The sequence below is a fragment of the Hylaeus anthracinus genome, unplaced genomic scaffold, assembly GCF_026225885.1.
Source record: "Hylaeus anthracinus isolate JK02 unplaced genomic scaffold, UHH_iyHylAnth1.0_haploid 11982, whole genome shotgun sequence".
NCBI lineage: Eukaryota > Metazoa > Arthropoda > Insecta > Hymenoptera > Colletidae > Hylaeus > Hylaeus anthracinus.
In genome coordinates, this window is record NW_026534330.1 from 4,870,416 (window position 1) to 4,892,017 (window position 21,602).

General features: G+C 44.2%; 1 protein-coding gene across 3 annotated transcripts in view; it reads right to left on the reverse strand.

The window, feature by feature from the left end:
- LOC128886065 (solute carrier organic anion transporter family member 74D) overlaps window positions 1-21,602 on the reverse strand; it is a 113,008-nt gene that overhangs the window by 51,604 nt on the left and 39,802 nt on the right. The window contains exons 4-5 of one of the 3 annotated variants that reach the window (XM_054140609.1): window positions 2,298-2,341; window positions 1,794-2,202 (exon numbers count right to left, since the gene is read on the reverse strand). The exons of 1 other annotated variant lie outside the window; for it this stretch is intronic. The gene's annotated coding sequence lies outside the window, so the exon portion shown is untranslated. Of the gene's footprint in view, window positions 1-1,793; window positions 2,203-2,297; window positions 2,342-19,771; window positions 20,886-21,602 lie in introns of those variants that run through there. One more of the 3 variants, XM_054140611.1, reaches the window with a different exon arrangement.

Below are 21,602 nucleotides of genomic sequence, written 5' to 3' on the forward strand. Positions count from 1 at the left end.
CGATCTCGTCTGGGGCACGCGCACCTGTTCGCGGGATTTTCGAATAGATTTTCCCCGACACGGAGTTTTGGACAGAAAAATTCTATTATACATTATCGATCCATTTTTTCACGTGGAATTACGTTTCATCCTTGGTTTTTCTAATTGGTGAAAGTCATCCTGTTTGGATTACGTTTTAAACTTTGATGCTGTTTATATATAAGGTACACAAAAGGTGTTACAAAATATACGTATTTCGACTCTACTGGGCGTTCCAAAGTAAACTTTTAATTATACGTTGGTCTTCCGTCATAAATACACATGACTTGGAATGATTCTGAAAGGCAAACCTTACAAAACATCATGGAGAACGTGAAAGCCAAAGGTAGGGTACATAGGGCACGGATGACGTAGCGCTCTTAGGAATGAATGACGCGGTGTTTGTGAATGAAAGCTGAGAAGTCGCGCATACATTAGGGTAAATTACGCTAACGATCGAAACGCGTCGTCTTAAACTAGAATTAAATTCCTATTTTTATTCAACGAGTAACGGGTAAAAAATTGTTTACCAGTTGCTCGTTATACGAAAATTTGCATCGGAAACGAGAACGGTTGGCCGTTCCCGAGATTAGGCGTAGAGAGCTGCGAAGAAACGATGCAGCAGCCCCGCGAAGAAAGAGGAACATTTCCGAGGGAGACGGACTCAGCTGATGCCTAAACGCGTGCGTGGTCCGCGGTGCAGGCAATCGGATGGGAAAAGGAGCTTGGCTCGCGAGGTGGATAAATCGTAGGTGGAACGGAGAGGGCGAGAAACGAGGCGAAGGAGCAGCCACAAAAAACTCGAGTCACGGAGCGAGAGGGACGGAGAATGAGAGGTCGAAGCAAAGATGCGACACACGTGCCAGGGACACGCGTGCTTGTGTAGAAAGACAGAGACCGAAGACTGGCGGACACTAGGAGAGAGACAGGAACGGTTGTAGCCAAAGCTAGAGGAACAAGTTCTCCGCCTGGAAGAAGGATGAGAGAGTTGGAGATAAGGGAAAAAATGACATAAAAAGGGTCTGTAGGTTGGACGAGTGAAAAAGTAGGTGGAAAAAGGGCCAGTGAAGGTAGAGTGGAAGAAGTAGGGGAAACAGGTAGGGTCTTGGGAGCCAAGTGGCTTTAGCTAGACCGAGCGAGCATTAGTTCTGAAATGAAAACTTGAGTATGCCTTCCAGTGATGAGGGTTGTAGGATAATCCGCGTAGGTGAGCTACTGAGCTACGAGAAGATGTTGAAATTGTTTAGGTACCTATGGAGTCCACTCTTGGAGAGACCAAAAATATCCATTAACTAATCGTCCAGGTACAACATAGTAAAGTAGAAACCTGACACAAGAACTTGACGATGCATTTCACTGATAAAGACTGGATACCCCCATATAAGTGAGCTACTAGGCTACTTAACTGTATCACCTTGGTCCAACGTCTCCTGACGTACTTCGAAGTGTGAGATCGAATTACGCGCTGGTCGCAGAGATGGTGCGCGTAATTAGGTGTGCATGGGTGTATGTTTGAAGAGCGCGAATCAGGAAGCGTGATTGATGGAATGTTTGTAAACGAGTGTATGATTGGCAAGGATGGAGACAGAGTGCGAGAGAGAGAGAGAGAGAGAGAGAGAGAGAGAGAGAGAGAGAGAGAGAGAATACAAGAAACGGTGAGCGAACGTGAGGACGAATGTTAGCATGTAAGGAGAAGCGAGCGAAAGTAGGTGTGAAATAAAGAGCAGCAGTAAAATCGTCAAGGAGTCTAGAATTAGTCCCCGAATATTTCCTACAGAACAATTGCTAACAGTTGGAGGATCCTGTCTAAGGATACTGGAAGAGATGACACAGCCAGGCGATTTTGGGCGTACTACGCCGTCTACCGAGGGTCCCCCTTTAGGCGGTCGAAGACAACGTCGGGGAGACCATCTTATGGCAACTCGCCCGCCGACGGCGGCGCGGAGACGTATTCCGCATACGTAAACCATGTCTCTCCTCTTACAACCGACGAATCCGCTGGCGTCTCACGAAATTTCGGAGAACACCCAATCCTTCGACGAAACGAGGACTCGAAGTGCATTCACGAGGCTCGATACTCTATTCAGAGACCATGACATAGGCTTTTCGTACTTTCCATCGAAGATGAGCAGAGTTTTCACGAGCCAAATGCGACGAGTACCGCTTGAGGGATACGTTTGCAACCTGAAAGGCAGAGATTACGCGTTTTGGGATAGACAGGAAGGATAGGTTTGTTCGTTGGATGAACTTTCTTAAGAGTTTTTTGAAATGCTACTTACATCAACAGCCATGTTATTTATAATACGTGTCGCTCTCCGCTTACCTGCAACAAAAAAGATAGATATAATGTAGAAAGAACGTCAAACGATCAAATCAACGAGAAATATAATGTACGAGTAGAGATTTTATTTTAATTTTATTCTAATGAGCGTGTCATCGATGAATTGGCGAAATTTTCCGAAGAAAATGTTTCCAGAGATGATCTCATTCGGACCTCTGTTAATTACTCGTTATTCGCATCACTTACGGAACGTGTACAACTGGGTTAAAGAAAAGAATGATGACACGAGAAACGAATGACAAAGACGACGTTAAAAATAACAATATCAGTCGGCAAACAGTTTGATTATCACGAAAGTGAAACTTGATAATAAGTGTACCAAGGATAATATCGTCGAGTACGATAGCTACGGAAATAACTAGAGTATGTTGCGAAACTGGCGTAACTTCGCCGCAGGCCGAAGATAATTTTACGAGTTTACGGTTTTCGAAGTGCAGTAAAAGGCGATGTGTGCATCGCGTATACATATCAGTATACATTGCGATTAAGGCCATGGTCAAAGTAGCCTGCCGGCACGCTTATAAATGCGAACAAGTTAAATACTTGCTTTTGATCTAGCCACTTATCGAAGTCGCTTGGAAAAAGTCCTCGTCCAGTTGCGTGGAGCATCGATTCGATAACGAGAACGTGCACAAAGTTATTCGGATAATAAACGACGAATGAAGTCGACAGATTTCAATTTACTCGTGACGCTTATCGAACAATTCAATTTTTATTGGTTCATTGCCAAGTATTTTATTTCGTAATTCGAATTTTTATTTCTATTTCATGACTAATAGATAGATTGATTTACTTCTTATTCGTCGTTCGACATTTTTTTTCTGGATAAGCAGACATTTAAAGCGCCAGGAAAAATTGAAATCGAGGACTAAACAAAATCGCTCGACGTATTTCTGAGAAACACGATTCAAGACGTGGATTTCCGTGATATTTTTACGATCCGAAAGTTTCTCTCCTTCCACCCTGTAGGTCATTTATTTACGTACAACGATGCACATTCATCATGTCCATCAAACCCTCTGAAAGAGAACCGACTCGCGATAAGTGTCAGCGGTAATCGTGCCGAGAGATCGGTCTTTTCAACGAATTTTCTGAAAGCGTCACGTTGAACAAATATTGCGAATCCCACCCACGCGTTTCACCGAAGAAACAACGCCACTTCTTTTTATTTTACATTAGTGGAATTTAACAAATCCTGGAATCCAGGTTCTCGCGTAGAAACTATACGTTCTTTTGAAAGTTGTTAAATTTATAGGAGGCTGTTAATATCTGTTACGTTTACTTCGTCGCATATCAAGAACTGTTTAAAAAGATTCTCTAGCCAAAACTGAATGCTTGCAAAAAACTCTCGTGAAAAAGATTGTTACTTCTTTTTGTAACTTTTATTCTCGTTTCGTATCAAAGAATTCAAATAACTATTTACTTTTATCTAGAACTATTTACTTTTATTAACTTTTTATCTAGAAACTGTATTTCATAAAGATCACAATTCCATTGAAAAACCGTAATTTCAAGTGTAAGATTAGCTACGACAAGTGAAAAGTGAGAGTACATTGTTTTACAGACTCGAAAGAAGTACATGTATTGTTAGAAAGCGACGTTTTGCAACTCTAACCCCACCCCCCCGGCAACCCCCACCCGTAGACTGACCCGCCCTCTAATGATCACGCCCCAAAGTTGAAAATCACTATACAGAGAGAAAATCGAGAGTGCAAAATACGCGCTTGACCTTAGCCAGTCATCGCTCCGCGGGGTCGTCGGATCAATCATCGAAGTGGGAAACAAGAATCGACTCTACTTTGCATCACAGAACCGCGCCTTATCTTCCAACGAAGTGCTAAGAAAGTTTCCATTCGGGTTCATAATCCGCGGAAGATTATGCTCTCTGCCCGTCGAAGACGTTCGCCGATCGAGTCACGAGCGACAAGGAATCTTTTTCCATGCACTGGGTATACCTAAAAATAAATGACAGAAATAATACCTCGATTGGAATTTTGTATTATTTTATTCTACGAGTCCATGTGATGATAAACATTGCAAATATCCACTGGTTTTTAAGACGATTATTGTTACGATATTTAAAAAATGGAAAATAGCGATAATCCATGACGAATACTATATTATATTAAATATATAAAATTATTCACTAAATCCTGTATTAAATTTAACATATGACCACCCCGTAATCGTTCCAGAATTAGTGAAGTCGAATCGGATCGCCCCGCCATTACGAAACGAACATCTAATTATTTTTCGTCCGGCAACGACATCGCCGAAATAAAAATAACCATGGATTCGATACGGGTTGAGAAATTCGAAAAGGGACCGTTCAAGATTGACTTTTCGTGGTCGTCGAATGTATCGGTGGCTGTCGATCGACCGTGGAAAATCTATTTCCTGCTCCTGAGATTTTAATTCGATTACTTCCTGAAGATGATAAATAAAAAACTTTATGTATAGTCTGTCGTTTAGAAATATTCATGAAGAAATATAGGAAAAGCACTTGGTATCCTCGAATTGAGTTGTTAACCACATAGCATATAACATAGCTATTAAAAAATTGCGCCGCAAGATTGTGACCCAAATTGCGTGCAACGAATCGCGAACCACCTTCGTATCGTGCAATGCACTTTTGCGATTCCAGACCGAAATAATCGTCGAGATAAAGAATAATTCAAACAAGTCCGTTTTTTTTTTTTTTTTTTTTTTACACCTTCGAAGTGATTGCCCCGATAAGATAAAGCAATCGATCGCGTCGATCCCCGCCAAACGTCGGGACTCCCCTTGTCATCCCTTCGTAATTTATCCAAATATATTTATCCGAGAATCCAGAAATATATAAATACTTTCGTTAAGAATATAAAAACAAGTTCCATAAATAACTAGGAATTTTTGCTACCTAAATTCAATTCACTTCTATATAACAAAAAATAAAGAAACCCTTAAAGCAAACAGCCGAATATAATTAGCGAGCTAACGAAGATTACGTTCTACATTTAGAGCCATCATTGGAGTCGAGCACCATAGTAGCGTCAGCTAACGCCGAGGAAACGTTTTCAGTTCAGAGACGACCAGTTTCTCGGGCTTACGAAATTTCGTGTATCTTTCTGAACGCCATTGTCGTGTTTCGGGGAACTGAAATAAAATACAACGGTGAATGTACAGTTAGGAACTCGCGTCGACAAACAGGATTAATCTGTGGCGACAGTTTCTGTCTGAGATAGAAGCTCAGCTCAACTGGCTCGTTCGTGTAAATATTGATGAGCGTGAAATATGGTGCCGTATTCGATTTTATTGGTCGTAAAAGCTTTGTTAACGCGTGTAGTATCGTGCTTTCACGGGCTTGCTCGTGGCCTCAGCTGTTCTAGGGCTTTTTAACGAACATTTTTAACGCGAGTGGCGTCAAACAATGTCTGACAATGTGTTCGAAACAAACATAAAAATTCGTAGCATTGGAACTAACTCGTTGCCCGCGAATAAACTGTTAAATCATCGTATTATGTATCCAGACACCTTACGCAACGGCTTGAGAGGTTACGTACGCCTGAACGATCGAGGAATTATTAGTTTTTATTCGTTCAACACAATACATGCTTTCCAGGAAATGTACAACATTTCTTTGTACATTTGTTCTGGGTATATCTTCAAATAACAAATTCATTCTCCCCCAAGCTGAACAGGCTAAAGGACCTTAAAAACAAGGAACAAGGAATCAAAATTCCAGATCCATTTCTGAGAATAAAAACAAATTCTCCCGCCCCTCACCCCGAAACAACTGACGTTGAACCGAACATGGAAAACAACTGAAGTTCTTCATCTTACAATACGCTCGATTTCAATCCTAAAAATAAATCTGGAATTTTTATTTCTCGAAATAAAATCTGCCCAACACTGGTGGCGAGATAGGGTCCGATGGGGCCCAGAATCTGGAGCACGGTGTCCCAGCGGCTCGATAGGTGCTCGTTCGGGTGCAACTATACTAAGATCGCGACCGACCATGCTGGCAACTACGACTATCAAGGTAGTTAGCGTGGACAGAGACGTGACGTTGCCCGTTGCCTGTCGGAGTACTTTCATTGCTGTTATACAACCGCGGATCGAGCGACCAACCGCTGAAAGGAGAAATGGGAACACGCAGAGGTTCTCACGCGAACGGGGAACCTAATCGATCGCGTTTCCACCACGAGAGAACCGCCCTCGATTGTTCCCTGGACGCCCTCATTTAACAGGAGGTCTCAGGGACGAAAAAGTCCTTCGCGATCCTAGAAAACAACAAAAGTGAACAAGTGAAATGACTCTAAATTCACTCACATACCTGTTCGTACCCTAATAGACATCTCACTTCCTGAACTTCCTTATGAGAACTTTATCAAAATGAAACTTGAAACTTTCGAACACCAAATTCTTCTTCAAGATCAAATCATAGCTCGAACCAAACATCTGAAACAAGTGAAATGACTCTAAACTCGCTCACATACCTGTTCGTACCCTAATAGACATCTCACTTCCTGAACTTCCTTATGAGAACTTTATCAAAATGAAACTTGAAACTTTCGAACACCAAATTCTTCTTCAAGATCACATCATCGCTCGAACCAAACGTCTGAAACAAGTGAAATGACTCTAAATTCGCTCACATACCTGTTCGTACCCTAATAGACATCTCACTTCCTGAACTTCCTTATGAGAACTTTATCAAAATGAAACTTGAAACTTTCGAACACCAAATTCTTCTTCAAGATCAAGTCATCGCTCGAACCAAACATCTCGAGCTCCTCAAAATGCAACTCACGCGAAGATCGTTAATCACTGATCTACCCTGAGTTTTAATCTCGAAATCGAATCTCAGCAACGAAAATCGAGCATTCCCGGCAGACACGCGACACAATGTTGCGTTACGAAAGAATCATGCCCTGAATCGCGGACTATGGTTGGCCGTTGCCAACGAGGATGACGATTCTCGTGCAAACGTTTCGCACGCGGAGACGTCAGGTCGACGACTCTGTTTAGCTTCCACGCGCACACGTGTCTCCGTTTTATTGCCGCGTTCATTTTCGCTAGACGTGGAATACAATTTGCGCGAACGTGACGTCATTTTATGTTAAACCCGTTCCAATTTAAACCAGCAGACAGACGGGGTCCGAGATTCGTGATCTGTTAGGTCTATTTCGGATAGAGATCTCTTCGTGAACTTGTAGCTATAATATGTCTGACCTGTTGGCAGTATTTCATCTTCCATTTTACGAATTTGTACTCGTCGAAGTTCAAACGACATTTTTTTTAAAAAAGTTGAAAAGTAGAATAGAAATAGGGACTCGCGAAATGAAGAAAATCCAAGTCGAATAGCCACGATAATCACACTTTTTAAGTAACCGAAAAGATCCATATAATTTTTCAAAATATAACGTTTTCGTTAAATTGTGACTTCAATCAGAATGTAACAACAATCTTCAAACGACATTCTTTTTTTATACATTGAAAAGTAGAATAGAAATAAAGACTCGCGAAATTAAGAAAATCCAAGTCGAATAGCCACGATAATCACACTTTTTAAGTAACCGAAAAGATCCATATAATTTTTCAAAATATAACGTTTTCGTTAAATTATGACTTCAATCAGAATATAACGGCGATCATAAATAACTTGGAAAATAATTCAAGTCATAATTAAAAGCCAAGAATAAAAATTCTTAACAAAAGTCATCTACTATTGATATTTCGTCAGTTATTTTATCGTGGTTGGTTTACCCGATTTAATAAGAATTGGAAGTAAATAACAGTCTTGAAGTGGCTTTCGTGAAAATTGGCCGGCGTGAGTCGTCACCGATTGAGCACCGTGCACAAGAGCAGAACGAAGGTGAGTTTTATCTCGCGGTATTCTACCCAAGGCTTCGTGTAATCTCGGTCGCGGAGAAAGTGGAAAAGTGTATCACTGACTTCGTTCCCTATATACACGCCGACTAGACGTATCGATGTCCACGCGTTTTACTGGCTTCGTGGTTCGCAACAATTTCCAACGACTCCCTCGACGGTTCAAAATTTCCGCTTTGCATCCAAATAAACTTTCCAGGTGTTATTCGCAGCATACCACACGGGCTTCGATTCGACCCACAATCGATGTCCAGGGTTGTCCGCGTGTTTCAAACGATTCCTCCTATCCCGGCGTTTATTTAAAGAACGGAAAGAAACAGATTGCCAGCGGTATTTCGAAAAGTGGTCCACGGTATCGATATTCCAGAGATGCTCGAAAGTCCCTCGATAACGAATGCAGCAACAGTATTGCAGCGCACACGTTCGTCTATTTTCAGAACGCGGTCTAATATTAATCGCGGACGATACCAATCGCTAAAATCGATATCCCCGTGGCCGAACTGCGTCAAACAGTTGCGCGCATTCTGTCGTTATTTTTAATATCGCGAAATCCACCCCCACGGCCTTCCCCTAAGCCTTCGTTGCGTTTTCAAGGCGATTCACGTGTGAAGGTCGATGATCTTTGTACTACTGATCGCATTCTTCGCGAGAAATATATTCCTCGATATCACCGATTCAACAAAAAATTCAATCTACTAGTTGTACCTATTTATTCGAGTGAATTAGGATACACCGACAGGAATGGAATCCTGTAATAAATGAAATATCTATAATCAGTGTAAGGACGTTTCCTCCGATATTCTCACACTCTTCAGCATTCAGGAGCACGTTTCCTAAGCATCCCGAGCGTTTCGTCATAGCGCGGCCTCGGTTGAGTAGAAGAGGGACACCGAAGAGGGACGGTGTCGTTAAAATGAAGAAGAGCTCCCCGTCGGTTCGTTTACGCTCACGAGCACCGTTAAGGAATCAGAGAGAAGAGAAAGAGTATTCGTGGCTAGGATTTGTCGCTCCCCCGACGTCTCTCCGCAGCGTGGGGCCTTTTAATTCTCATTCATGAGCACGGACATACTCGCACCGCGGGATAGTGATCTGTCACGGAGTGATCCGACGAAGCAGGTGTCTGAGAGTCGCGACTCCTCTTAACGATCACCTGGACGAACCTTCTGTTCTTTCAGGTGGAAGGACTTTCGGAGAAAGCAGACAGGTTGAGGCGTGGCAAGTCTCTGCCACCCCAGAAATTAAACTCACGAGGGGACCTTGTGACACTCGTGTCACAAATTTGGATGAAATTTGTTGTGCGTATTCCCTGGCACTAACACAGAAACTCTTCACTCTTAAAGTTATAGAAGTGAAAACTGCGATGTCAGGCGATCGTTTTTATGTTTCACGACATGCTTATAATTTTGGTACGGCTCCTGATACAACGTAGGTACGTGTTCAATATCCCCCCCTCCCCCCTCCCATCACCGTCAGTGGCATACTTTATCAAGAAGAGTCCGTTAAAACGCCGCGCAGCATGCAATGCAATTGGAACCAATTGCACGGGAGCGATTACGTTTAAGAGTACGGGGATGTGCGACACTTTCTGTATTTCATCATACAACAGCGTCGCATGATGCAGGTTTCGATCAAATATTATTTAATTCGACTTACTCATGTTAATTCAAGATCTTTAAATCTTTAAATACAATTTCTACTTAAGTTATTCGATAAAACCGCTAACCTGAATTATAAAACAACATTGTATTACATGTATTGTTAACCGAATAAACGTTGCGAACTGCTACACGATGTGTCTATTCGCAATTTATTATTCAAAGGAAATTTTGCCCATCCCTTTCTAATCTGCATAAAATCGTGGAAGAAAAGACAGATTTATCCCGGGCGCGAGTCGCTCGAATCTATTTATACCGCAACGTTATTATCGTCTATTCAAACGCTAATGTTACTCGAGCAATGCAACAAGCTTTAAACGCGATCATATTTATTAAACGCCGTTGAATGGCCATCTACATACATTAAATCCAGTTAAACGCTTAAGCCTCTCCGATCCTCTTAACGGAACGACACAGGACTCTCGCCCTCGTCAGCCTTGGAGGAATCGATTCTTTAGTCCCTACGTGTCCTTACAAAGTCTCCTCTCCGTCTTTACGGTTTGGCGCATCGTCCTGCGCCGGTAACTTTACCATTTGCGAACTTCTAAATGAAACTTCACCTAAATACTCGCGGAAAAGTAGAATTTCCACGATCTTATCCATCATATCCTGATCGCAGCGAATTTTCTACCCGGATTGATATCAATATCTATAAAACTAATTCAAAGCACTCCGAAAAATAACTTTAAAAATTGAAAACAAGAAAATCAATCCTTCGCGAATACTGTGTAATATCCAAGTAGTTTCAGTGTGAAAATAAATGAACAGCGAAAATAGGATCGCACGATCGGGCCAAGTAACGATAACGTCGAGGTGTAAAAATCATTGAAGCCAACAGAATTGTTCTTCCGCCAACGGCTGCGCCGATGCACGACTGCATCACGCTAGGAATCCGTTTGGAAGCGCATCGACGCACATCCTGCAGCATCATCCTCGCGAACAGTCGGTTACATATTTTTCTTTGGATGCCGAGCCAGGCGAACGCATCGCGTTCTCGAGGCCACGGGTCGAGCCAGATAAGATATAATTATTCGTGTCGCAAAAATGGCTGAATCCAGTCCGCCTCCCCCTCGACCCTGCGCTTTCTTCCTTCTCCGTATTTTCATCTTTTCGCGTTACCACTCCCCTGTCTGCAACCCCGGCCCGTCTCGTCTCGTTTCAGCCGTCTCACCAATCCACGAGCTCCGTTCAGTCCTCTGTCCTCATTTTCGATACAACGAAGAAGAAAATGAGAAGAAGATCTTTCGACGCCGATCGCACGATATCGCAATAATAAATAGGAAATTAATTAATCGATTCAACGCCCGTCTTCTTGCAGCGTGGAAGGTACTCGACTCTCGAGTTTCGTATTATCTTGACGGAGTAATTCAATGTGAAAGAATTTTGGAAATTTACAACGATAAAGGGGGAAGAATTTTCTTATAAAACGAAATCCTTGTGAAGATCTTAGTGCCTTTCGAAAGGTCTCCTTGCTATCGACCTCGAACGATAGAAAATCTAATATTATTTAACAACAACCCCGACCGATAATTCCCAAATTAATTAGCTTATAGTCCTCGTTATAACACGAAGAACAACCAAATGAAATTTTATGTCTATAGGACAAAAGTTGCAGAAATTCTAAAGAAATGACAAACACGCGGATATTGAATTTCCCATCAGCGATTGCTTCCCCGTTCGCGAACGTCGCACGATCGGTATCTCGAGTATCGAGGATAATTGAGCTGTAAAGAGGGCGGCGAGAAAAGGAACGACCTCCCCGAGGAATGTTTCCCCGATAGCGTCGTGTCCCGTGGGCAAACTTTGCCAAAGCATCCCAGACTTATCGCGCTACAAATAAAGACCCAGATATCGCGATATCGTTCCACGACACCCAGATTAAAAGCGGAAGATCCAAGGAACCGGTGCTCCAACGAGAGAAAGGAGCGCGCAGAGCCTGCCTAACAGGGGACCTAACAGACGTATACATAATTCGCGGGTTCCTGGCAAGCCACTGCGAACGCGGAGTTTTGGTTTTCGCGCGTCAACAGCTAAAATTTAAGTTTCGCAGCTGTCCACCATCGGATATAGACATTAAAGCGAGGTTGGGGAGTTTCTATTACAGCACTTTGGCTGCCTCTCGCCACTTAGGACTTCTATTTCATTATTCTCCTTTTCTTTTTTTTTTTTTTTTGTACTTTGAGTTTCATTCTGATCTTGTTTCCTTAGTTAAGAGATTGTTCGATATAATCGTGGAGCAGATAACTTGACAGAAATATAGGTGAAGTGGTGCTAATAATGTGGATACATCTTGTTTTGACTACGGAAGCGTTCTGGGGCTGAGAATCGCGAGCGCAGTGAGTCGTTGGTAAGTGTCGCGCGACGGGACACGTCGCGACAGTTATTAACCGAGTGTATCGTCAAAATTACGATATCGATTTGATTGATTTTGGAGTATGTTACAATCCATCTAAAATTAGGACGAGTTTAAGTCACCATTTGTATAGTTCCATAATTGCTCAACAAATACGATACCTGAAAGTTCCCTTTTTCGTTCGAATAAAAAAAAAAAAGTGTTTTCTTCGTATTCAACATATTCATAGAGAATTTAATGCAAAAGAAATGACATTACTTTTCGGTCCGCCTAATATCAATATCATCAAAGTCCTTGACATGGATGTGGAAATGAGATTGATTCGGTCGACGAATGGTTTCTCGTTGGATTCTGTGGAAGCGTCAAAGACACGCTGTACACGAATACGGGGTCGATCATTAACTCGTCCGCGACGAAATGCCCGCTGCACGCGAAATCGGTGTCCACCAGGATTATCAGCTGATTAAGAGACGGGTCGGGCGCTGAGACTCGCCGCGGCATTTTTTGCTCATTCACGAGGAGAGACCGGTTTCGAAAGCGTGTGCACCACCGGGGAGAACACGCATGAAACACGAGGAAACGCCCCTCCCTCGGAAGAAAAACAATGTATAATTTCGAGATTTACGGACGATGAATGTCTGGCGAGCATAGATAGGTAGAGGAGGATGAAGAACCACCGCCACGGCCACGGTGACCGACTCCATTGCAATTTATAATCCGAACATTACGGCCGATTACATCGGTGCCCGTGGCGATTGAATCTTAATAATTGCATTCCAAGCTTGCCACGGCCTGCAAACAATATGTTCCAACGCATAAAAAGATCCGTCCTTCCTGGCAGAAGCACTAATTTTCTCGCGATCCTTTTTTTCCCCTCAGCGGCTCCGTCTTTCCCCTGAGACAAGGACGGGGTAACCTGGTTTTTAAGTGTTCGGCCTCGCACATTTATCAATTACCATCGTTTACAAATTACATATTCTCGAGAGACGTCTACTTTGATCAAGTGAAATTAAAAAACGTTCATTTTGATGGATAACTGTAGGATTCGACGAGCATAGATTTCTATGTTTTGTATCGCGGATGATTTAATTGAGCAATAAACAACCGTGTGAAGAATGGAACCGTGTATATGGAACCTTGTATCAAGATCAAGTCCTCGCCAAAGAAAAAAGAGATAGAAAAGTCATTCGCCGCTTTTCGAATCCGAAGCTTCGTTGGCCAGATACGAAAAATTAAAGTTTCTCGTGTAATACTTCCTGGCACGCGTTATTTTGTATCCCAGTCAGCTGATCGGGCGCATGCTTTCATACAGCCCATGCGTTTACACGGGCAAAAAACTTTAACTGTTTTGTATTTCAACAGCGGAGCATCGGATTACAAAATGAAAGAAACTTTCTAATCCACATCGACATGGAGAATTGTGACCCGTGGTAAAATGATGCTTACAAAAATAACGTTTAAATTCTTTGAATTTCAGAACGAATTCGTAACGAAACTATTAAAACGTTATTTCGAATAGTTATTCCGTATTTTCTCTCTCTCTCTTTACTCTCCCTCTATTCCTCGAGAGGTTATAGCCGCGATTTCACGCCGCATACAAATCCACCGGCGGCGCGGTGGGCGCGCCGGAAGAGAGTAATAATAAAAGCAAATGTATGCAGGCCGACGCAGCTATTTAGCTAATGACGTCGAACGCCCGCGGGAGTCAGTTTTTAAGAACCCGCCACAACGAGGACCGAAAATTCGTGGGAATCCGTCCCAGGAATCGAGATTCACCAAAGTGTACCGCGATCACAGAGTCGCATGATTAAGGTAAGATCGCCTCGTTTGAACCACTTTCATTCCTGCATAAATAGCAGCCTATTCGGTTCTCTTGAACGTTTAATTTATCTATGTATTAGGTTGTCCCAAAAGTTTCTTTCATCAGTTGCGTTCAATTATTTTCTGCGGCGGTGTTTATATAAATAGACGATCAGTTCTTAGACAGTGATGCTGTAACAGTAACGAAGCGAAATGAATCGTACACAATTCGGTAATGTAACATAAAACATAAAATATTGTGTAAAGAAACTTTCGGGACAATCTAATACATTATTAATAGTAAACGCAAGTTCCACTAATATTTCTTAATTAACAATCCTTCTTTCCTTCGTTAAAAAAGTCAATGATCCAATTATGACAATCCTAGCCTACTCGATCGTAGTATTAACCGAGGCACGTACTTGAAATTCAATTGCTCTCGCATCCGATGACATGCTAGACGATTTCTAGAAGCTGTTCGTCACCTAATGTCGCACTTGCCAGCGGCCTAAGTGACTCTTGTTTTCGAGCGATCGTAACGAGTGGGTTGCTCGTCTTACACTTCGCAGACTGCATAGATCCAACGAGAAAGTGAAGTTAACAAGTTTCAAGGCCTGCGACATAATTCTGCCAACTCTGTAAATCAATTGCACTGTTACTTTCAAGAGTTACCGTGCCACTGCATTAGAAGGGACATCAAGTTTCCGAGACTACGTGATAATCGAATGAAGCGACGCTCGAGAGTTGAATCGACCCGACTTGGCCTTGATCTTGCGGTCACGTTGCTCTGTGATTTTTACATTCTACGTTCCACACGCGTCACAAACATCGTGAACACGTACAAACATGCCAAATATCGGAAATTTCATAAACATAACGAACCGCCTACGCATAATCGCGCACGCATGCCAGCAAACTTACAGCTACGATTATCTTACTTTTTTATTGGTTCCCGAGCGTAATAAAATTCGTGATGCATTGTTTTGCGGTTATTAAAAAGTGTGCAACGATACGAAGGCATCGTGTGGAGGCTGCTTAAGCCGACAAACAGGAAGGGGGCCTCGAAAAGAAGCGGGCTGATTTTATGGGGGCTCATTATCAGCTTTGCTCGTTCCCCTCCTGGCTTTCGTCTTATTGTTGACCGTTCAAAACGGAGTCGGCCTTTCGTCGGCAATTTTTTTTTTTTTAACGATAAATTCGCCATCGAAACCGGCCGAATCGGCTCGATAATATTCGCGTATCGAAAAAAAAACCCGCAGCGCGAACCACGCATTAACGCTTTCGACGATTTCGCTGGCCCTCGGGCCATGAGTTACGAGCGGACGTCCCTTTTCTAGTCTCTTTTCATAATTTGTATACGATAATGTTCGGACGCTTGCAATATGAATTTCTTTCGAAACTATAATAGCTACATAGACGTTGTTTAAATTTGCCCTACAACAAGGTAACGTTACGCTAAACGAGGCGAGCTGAAAAGAAATCATAATATAACGACAAAATTAATTCTACGATATTTTATTAGCCTATTAAATACGACGCGTAAAGTGCTAAAGAGGATCACGTCGATTCGCGAGGGCAATAAAATTCGAAAGCGAGGGCAAGGCCGCAGATATTTCGAAAATGAGCAGATATTTAATGAAATGTATCGAAAAGAAACGATCATCTAACTGGCGCGTATTCTACGCCCGGTTCATGGCCCAGCCACGTATTACTAAAGTCCCTAATTAGCGGCTTGTGTCGAAAGTTAAAGCATGTACGTTCTATGTAAAGTGAAAGAGATGTTAGATGGTGTACTTTTCGCACGCGAGAAAATTGCATCTGCACCGGTCACATATTGCACCAGTTTTTTTAACGAGGACCTTTTAGCCTTAGACAGATTATAATCTAATAAAATTCCATAAAATTGCCTCCAATCTGCAACTTTTAAAAAATGCGCACGCCAATTGCATATTTCACACTTGCAAACTGTACTGTCGAATATTCCATTCAATCGAAGACACAAGAAATTTTAGCTTTAGCCTTAGAGAAGACCTTTTAGCCTTAGAAAGATTATAATCTAATAAAATTCCACAAAATTGCCTCCAATCTGCAACTTTTAAAAAATGCGCACGCCAATTGCATATTTCACGCTTGCAAACTGTACTGTCGCATATTCCATTCAATCGAAGACACAAGAAATTTTAGCTTTAGCCTTAGAGAAGACCATTTAGCCTTAGAAAGATTATAATCTAATAAAATTCCGTAAAATTGCCTCCAATCCGCAACTTTTAAAAAATGCGCACGCCAATTGCATATTTCACGCTTGCAAACTGTACTGTCGCATATTCCATTCCATCAAAGACACGAGAAATAATCCGAATAATTCCAAATAAAAACCACAACTTTGAAGTTAGTTTGCACTGCACCGGCAGAAATATCGAGCGAAAGTATAAGTCGATTCGTGCGGCTCGCAACAATCGAAATTCCCGTGTCCTAGGTCGCGTGACTATGCAAATCGCTGCGACCGGCAGTGACAGTGTAATAATGACGGTCACCGCTAACTACACGATGATGTTTACGCGTAGTCGTTTGGCGATCATCGATCACGGGCGGTCTTGAAATTCAATAAAAAATAAAAAAAAAAAAAAAAACTCGCCGTCCGCATCGGTCGGATTGATGATCGGATAGTGGGAAAAAAAGCATCGAGCCTCTACGCGACCTACGATCACCGGTGCCGCGTGATTAATGCAGGCGTTTTGCGTTTATTATTACGCATGCCACTTTTCTCGTACCGTCACTAGCGGCTGACGTACAAGCCCGTTCAAAGTTGGTGTTCAAGAGTAAAATACGCTGCGTTTCTTTTGAAGAAGCGTCACCATAATGCGTATCACAGTAACTTTATGAGGTGATGGAGAAAATAGTTAAACCAGTATACAGGGTTGTTCTGAATTAAGGGCCACAGGCATAATTAGTTGTTGTTCTTTCTGACTAAAAATGCGAGGGTTCGATATGATTTACTTATTAAATCTTCCTGATGAGATGGTCTAGAAACGTACAGTGTCGGTTAAAATTGGTGTCCAAAGGCAAGTACAACTGCAATTCTTTCGGTACAGGGTGATTCAAAATAATCCTACAAGTGCAAAGTGCCCTTGAATTATCTTCGAAATTGAAAACAAGATTAATCGTCTCGTGCCATGAACGCATCGATTTTTCTTGGGATAATTTATTCAACTCTTATCGACACGACTGTCCGAATGTTAATTGTACAGCCTGTCACACGTGGTCATATTAAACAGCAGTATGTCGGCACACGATTGTCGCTGCAACTCGTGCAATAAATCATCACGTCTACGGCCCCTATCGGTATCATAATATCACGAGTGAAATACAAAGTGGCGACCATGGATTTCTGAGAAGCGGGAAACCAAAGTCGATATCGATAGTAAACACCCAGAAGGCCGCGGTGAAGTCGAAGTGAGACGAAGAGGATCGGTTTTTCAAGTTTCTTTTCTCGTTCTTTTTCTCGTCCGGGCGGGTCGAAAGTGTGCGCGCGTCGAGGCAAATCCGCCGCGCAGTTTTTGCACGGTTTATTGCGATTTAAAGTCGATTTACGCGCCGGCCAACGCGTCGCGCGGCTTTGATCATCGACGCACGAAAAAAGTTAACGATCAATGATCGCGTGGAATCGGCCAGACTCATCTTCGGCTTCCCAGCTGCGCCAAGGACTCGTCAAACAATGACCAGGCTTTTGGGATCATTACAACTTCGCGAGTCGTTTATTTTTTCTTTGTGTCACATGGACCAGGGATGGGCTAAATTGTTGCCTACTGGAAGTAAACGTTTCGAGCGAAAGATGAACCACTGTTACGAAGTATCTTGCAACGGATAAACGAGAGCTTGACTTACAAATTGGCTACACGTTGCGAATGAAACCTAAACTAGAACAACCTTAAGCTAGAACAACGAGAGGAGACTGAAGAAGTTTCTGCCTTCGAGACGGTTAATTGACGCATCGATTCGACCTTCAGGGGAGGAAAAGAAGGGCTGCGAACTGTTCCAGTAGTCTGGGTACAGATCATCTGGCAACAACCCTGCGTTTCCAGGGGAAAAAACAAACAGAAACTCTGGGAAAGGGAAAGTCAAACGGTGGAAAGATTGCAAAGGGGTTGAAAAGCCCACGAAGAACGACACTGACGAGGGAAAGGTCGAAGAAACAACGAAAATGTTGGGGGAAGAAAAACAAACGATAGCGGGAAGTCATCTTTTTCTTTGACCAGCTGCACAAAGAAGCCTAGAGAACTTCTTGCCTAGTATAACAACATTAGACCTAGAAGACTTGAGCACAGCTGATCAATTTTAACCCTATGATATAATAATGGAACCAGGTGGTACGTGGTTCTACCGGACGTTACCGCACCATCAGGCCTGAAGAAGATATAACAAATGTCGGATGAGGCGTTCAGCTTCACGTACGTGTGCACCAGGTCATGCTGACCAAAAAATGTCCTATATGTATCAGGTCTATTCCGTTTCGTTAGGCAGTTATACCGATCTCTCGATACAGAAATACTTAGTAACCAATGCAGCTGACTAACGAAACGAAGTAGACCTATGATGTATATAACATTTTTCGGCCGGAATGACCTGATGAAGATGTACATGAAGTTTATCGAACACCTTACCCAGCATCCAGCATACCTATCTAAGCGATAGGACACTTTTCGATGAGCAATGCATAAACGACAACGTTCAGATCTGAATATTCATCGGCCCATTTCAAATTTCACGTTTGCTCGATGAATCCCTTACAGAGATGCATAACGGTACCTGGTCTCCTCCTGGCTGGCGGCGAGCAACGCGATGACCCGCCTCGGAGCAGCTCGTCCTAAGTTGCAACTTTGCGTGAACGTGACTCAGATGCATCAGTATGCAAAGGTGGACGAACCGATGGCAAATGGTGGCGAATTTCACGCGTGCTGTTTCTCACCTGTTGCACGAGATGCATTACCGATACTGATTTGTTACTGACCACTTCTTCCTAGTGAAATTTGTTTACGTTCTTCTCCTAATGATGCTCGAGATGTCAGAGAAATTCTATAAAAAGCATCGTACTAGGTTGTCAGTAATCGGTTCACGCGATAGGAAATCTTCCCCAAGGATGAAGTAACCTTTCCTGAAAGCTCCAATTCCATTCACCTTGCCTACAAGCGAATGCGAGCATCTAATCAACTGAAACATATCTGTCTACTAATTTCCCGCATAGCAAACAGCGCAGGGCTACAAATCGTCGCGGGAATTGTAAAAAAGTATCGCAGCTCTGGCTCTTATCTCCGACAAGCGGGCAAACAATGTAGACTCATTTGCATACGGCGTATTACAGAAATACGCTGTGCGATGATTGACAGACCTGTAGCTGATCTCCGACGTTGTAATGGATCCACCTTTTTCTTTTCACGGTTCAAACGATGCTCCACGACAATTGCTTTCCAGTCGAACTAACTACCCTCGCGCCTAACAAAAACTAGGATGCCAAGTGCGCTAACAGTAGCCTGTACCATCCTCCGTAAACAACCGATCAGCCTCTAGAAGCAACGCCGCGCGGGATACATCGAAACGCGTCCGTCAGACGTCAACGTGCATCCACACACAGGGTCTGGTCTCATGGTCACCTCGAGGTCGTGGGGGGAGAGACGCGTCGTAGGTCAAGAGATCGCGGTTGGTCTTTCGCGAAAAGGCAAGGGTTCGAAAACGTACCTGTCATACGCCGTTCTCTCGCTCCTTCTTCCGCTGGCTGGCTTCTCCTTCGCGGTCTTTCTCTCTCTCCCTGTTTGGTCAGGGCCATGCGTCATCGACGCGGAGTCGCCTGCGCTTTGGTGGAACGTGGACGCGGCCGAAGAAAGAGCCGCACCAGGCCCAGCGGAGACAGCAGCTCGCGCAAGCACCGTGCGCTCAAGATATTTGGCGGGCTCGAAAATAGCAACAGCGTTTGCCCTCTATGGTGCGCGCGCGCCCTCTCTCTCTCTCTCTCTCTCTCTCTCTCTCTCTCTCTCTCTCTACTTCGTCTTCTTCTTCGCCGTGGCCGTCGTTTTCTTCTTCTTCTTGGTCCGCGCGCCACTGGCAAACCTCGAGCCGTCCGGTAACTCGCTCGGTCGCTCCACCAGTTCGCACTTTTATATACCACGCGCTCGGTGCCGCTTATTGATGTCACTCGACCGCTCCGTGCTCTTCTCTCAGCCGCGCGTGTATCAACGGATGCAGCGAGCACCACTCGCGACGCGATTACGGCGTCGATACCGTCGCAATTCCACCGACAGATAACCCCGAAAACCGCTCGTTCGACCCCGATTCTCGTCAACGATCGGCTCCCTACCCTGGTACCACAGCGTTCTCCAAGTGTCCTAACCGCGAACCCATCCCAGACACCCGGAATCTGGCAAACCTGGCTCTCGTGGCCTTAGCACCTCGAACGCTCGCAAACGGAGCCAGGCATCCCTTCCGACCTAATCGCACTTTCAGCTACGCGGTAGCACCAATTCCTGGAACATGTCCCCTAGAAGAGGACTTCTCGGCATCGAATTTGAACTGCTCCAACCGATTCAGCTGCGATGGTATCCTCGGACCTTCTACCACGGTCGACCAGCACTCCGAGGACTCCCGTTTTCTCAGGAAGCGGTTTCAGAGCGGGGTCAGGGTTGGCTCAGGTAAAGACGTAGTCTCGTCTATCAGCGTTTCTCATGCGCTCTCGATCCCAGGATCGCACGTGCACGCGGCTCAAAACGCCCGGAATCCCGCCGAGCTGAGCAAAAGGAAAACGGAGAGATGCTCGCGGCTCCGCGGTTCGCGCGCGACTGACCGAGGGCGAGAGTCGTTATTGGGAGCAGAGCGCCGGTGAAGTCTCTGCTCGTCCCCTCTCGCTCTAACCCCCACCGGTCTAGCTCTGTCTCTCGCTCGCCAGTTGTACCTCTCTTTCCCCTACACCCTAGCTCGGTTAGACATCAGGCTTCGCCTTCTCGCTCGATCTCCCCTTTTGCCTATCTGGAGGTCTCTCCTTCTACGTGTTCCCGGCGTCTCCCTCTGTTCCAAGTGGCCTTCTCCGTCTCTCGGTTTCACTCTCTCGTTCGCTCCGACGCTCACTCTCGGCTCCCGTTCGACGCGGAGCAGGCGCGAAACGAACGAAACCGAAACTTTAGCTCGGCTGTCGCCTCCTCCGTCTCTTCTTGCGCTGGCTCCCTGACTCTCCTCGTGGGCTTACCTCTCCTCTTCGTGGGCTACCACCGTCTTCCTCTATCTAGTCGGTCGACGTCTCTCTCCTCCGTCCCAGAGGTCTGAGTCTCCGCGAGGCTACGCATAGGCCTCGCTCGTACCCGAAGACGCTGTCCGAAACTGGTTGGAGAGATGGACCGCCACTCGTTTCGGCATCGTAATCAACTGGCCAGACTGCTGTTCCACACGGCCGGGCCATCCCCTCTGCCATCGGAGTTCTCACCCTACTTTTGCCCACCCCTTCCTTTGCCGCGTTCCAGACGAATCTCGACGAAGGGAATGAGTCCCCGATGCGCGCGCGTTTTAGGGCTCACTCTCGACT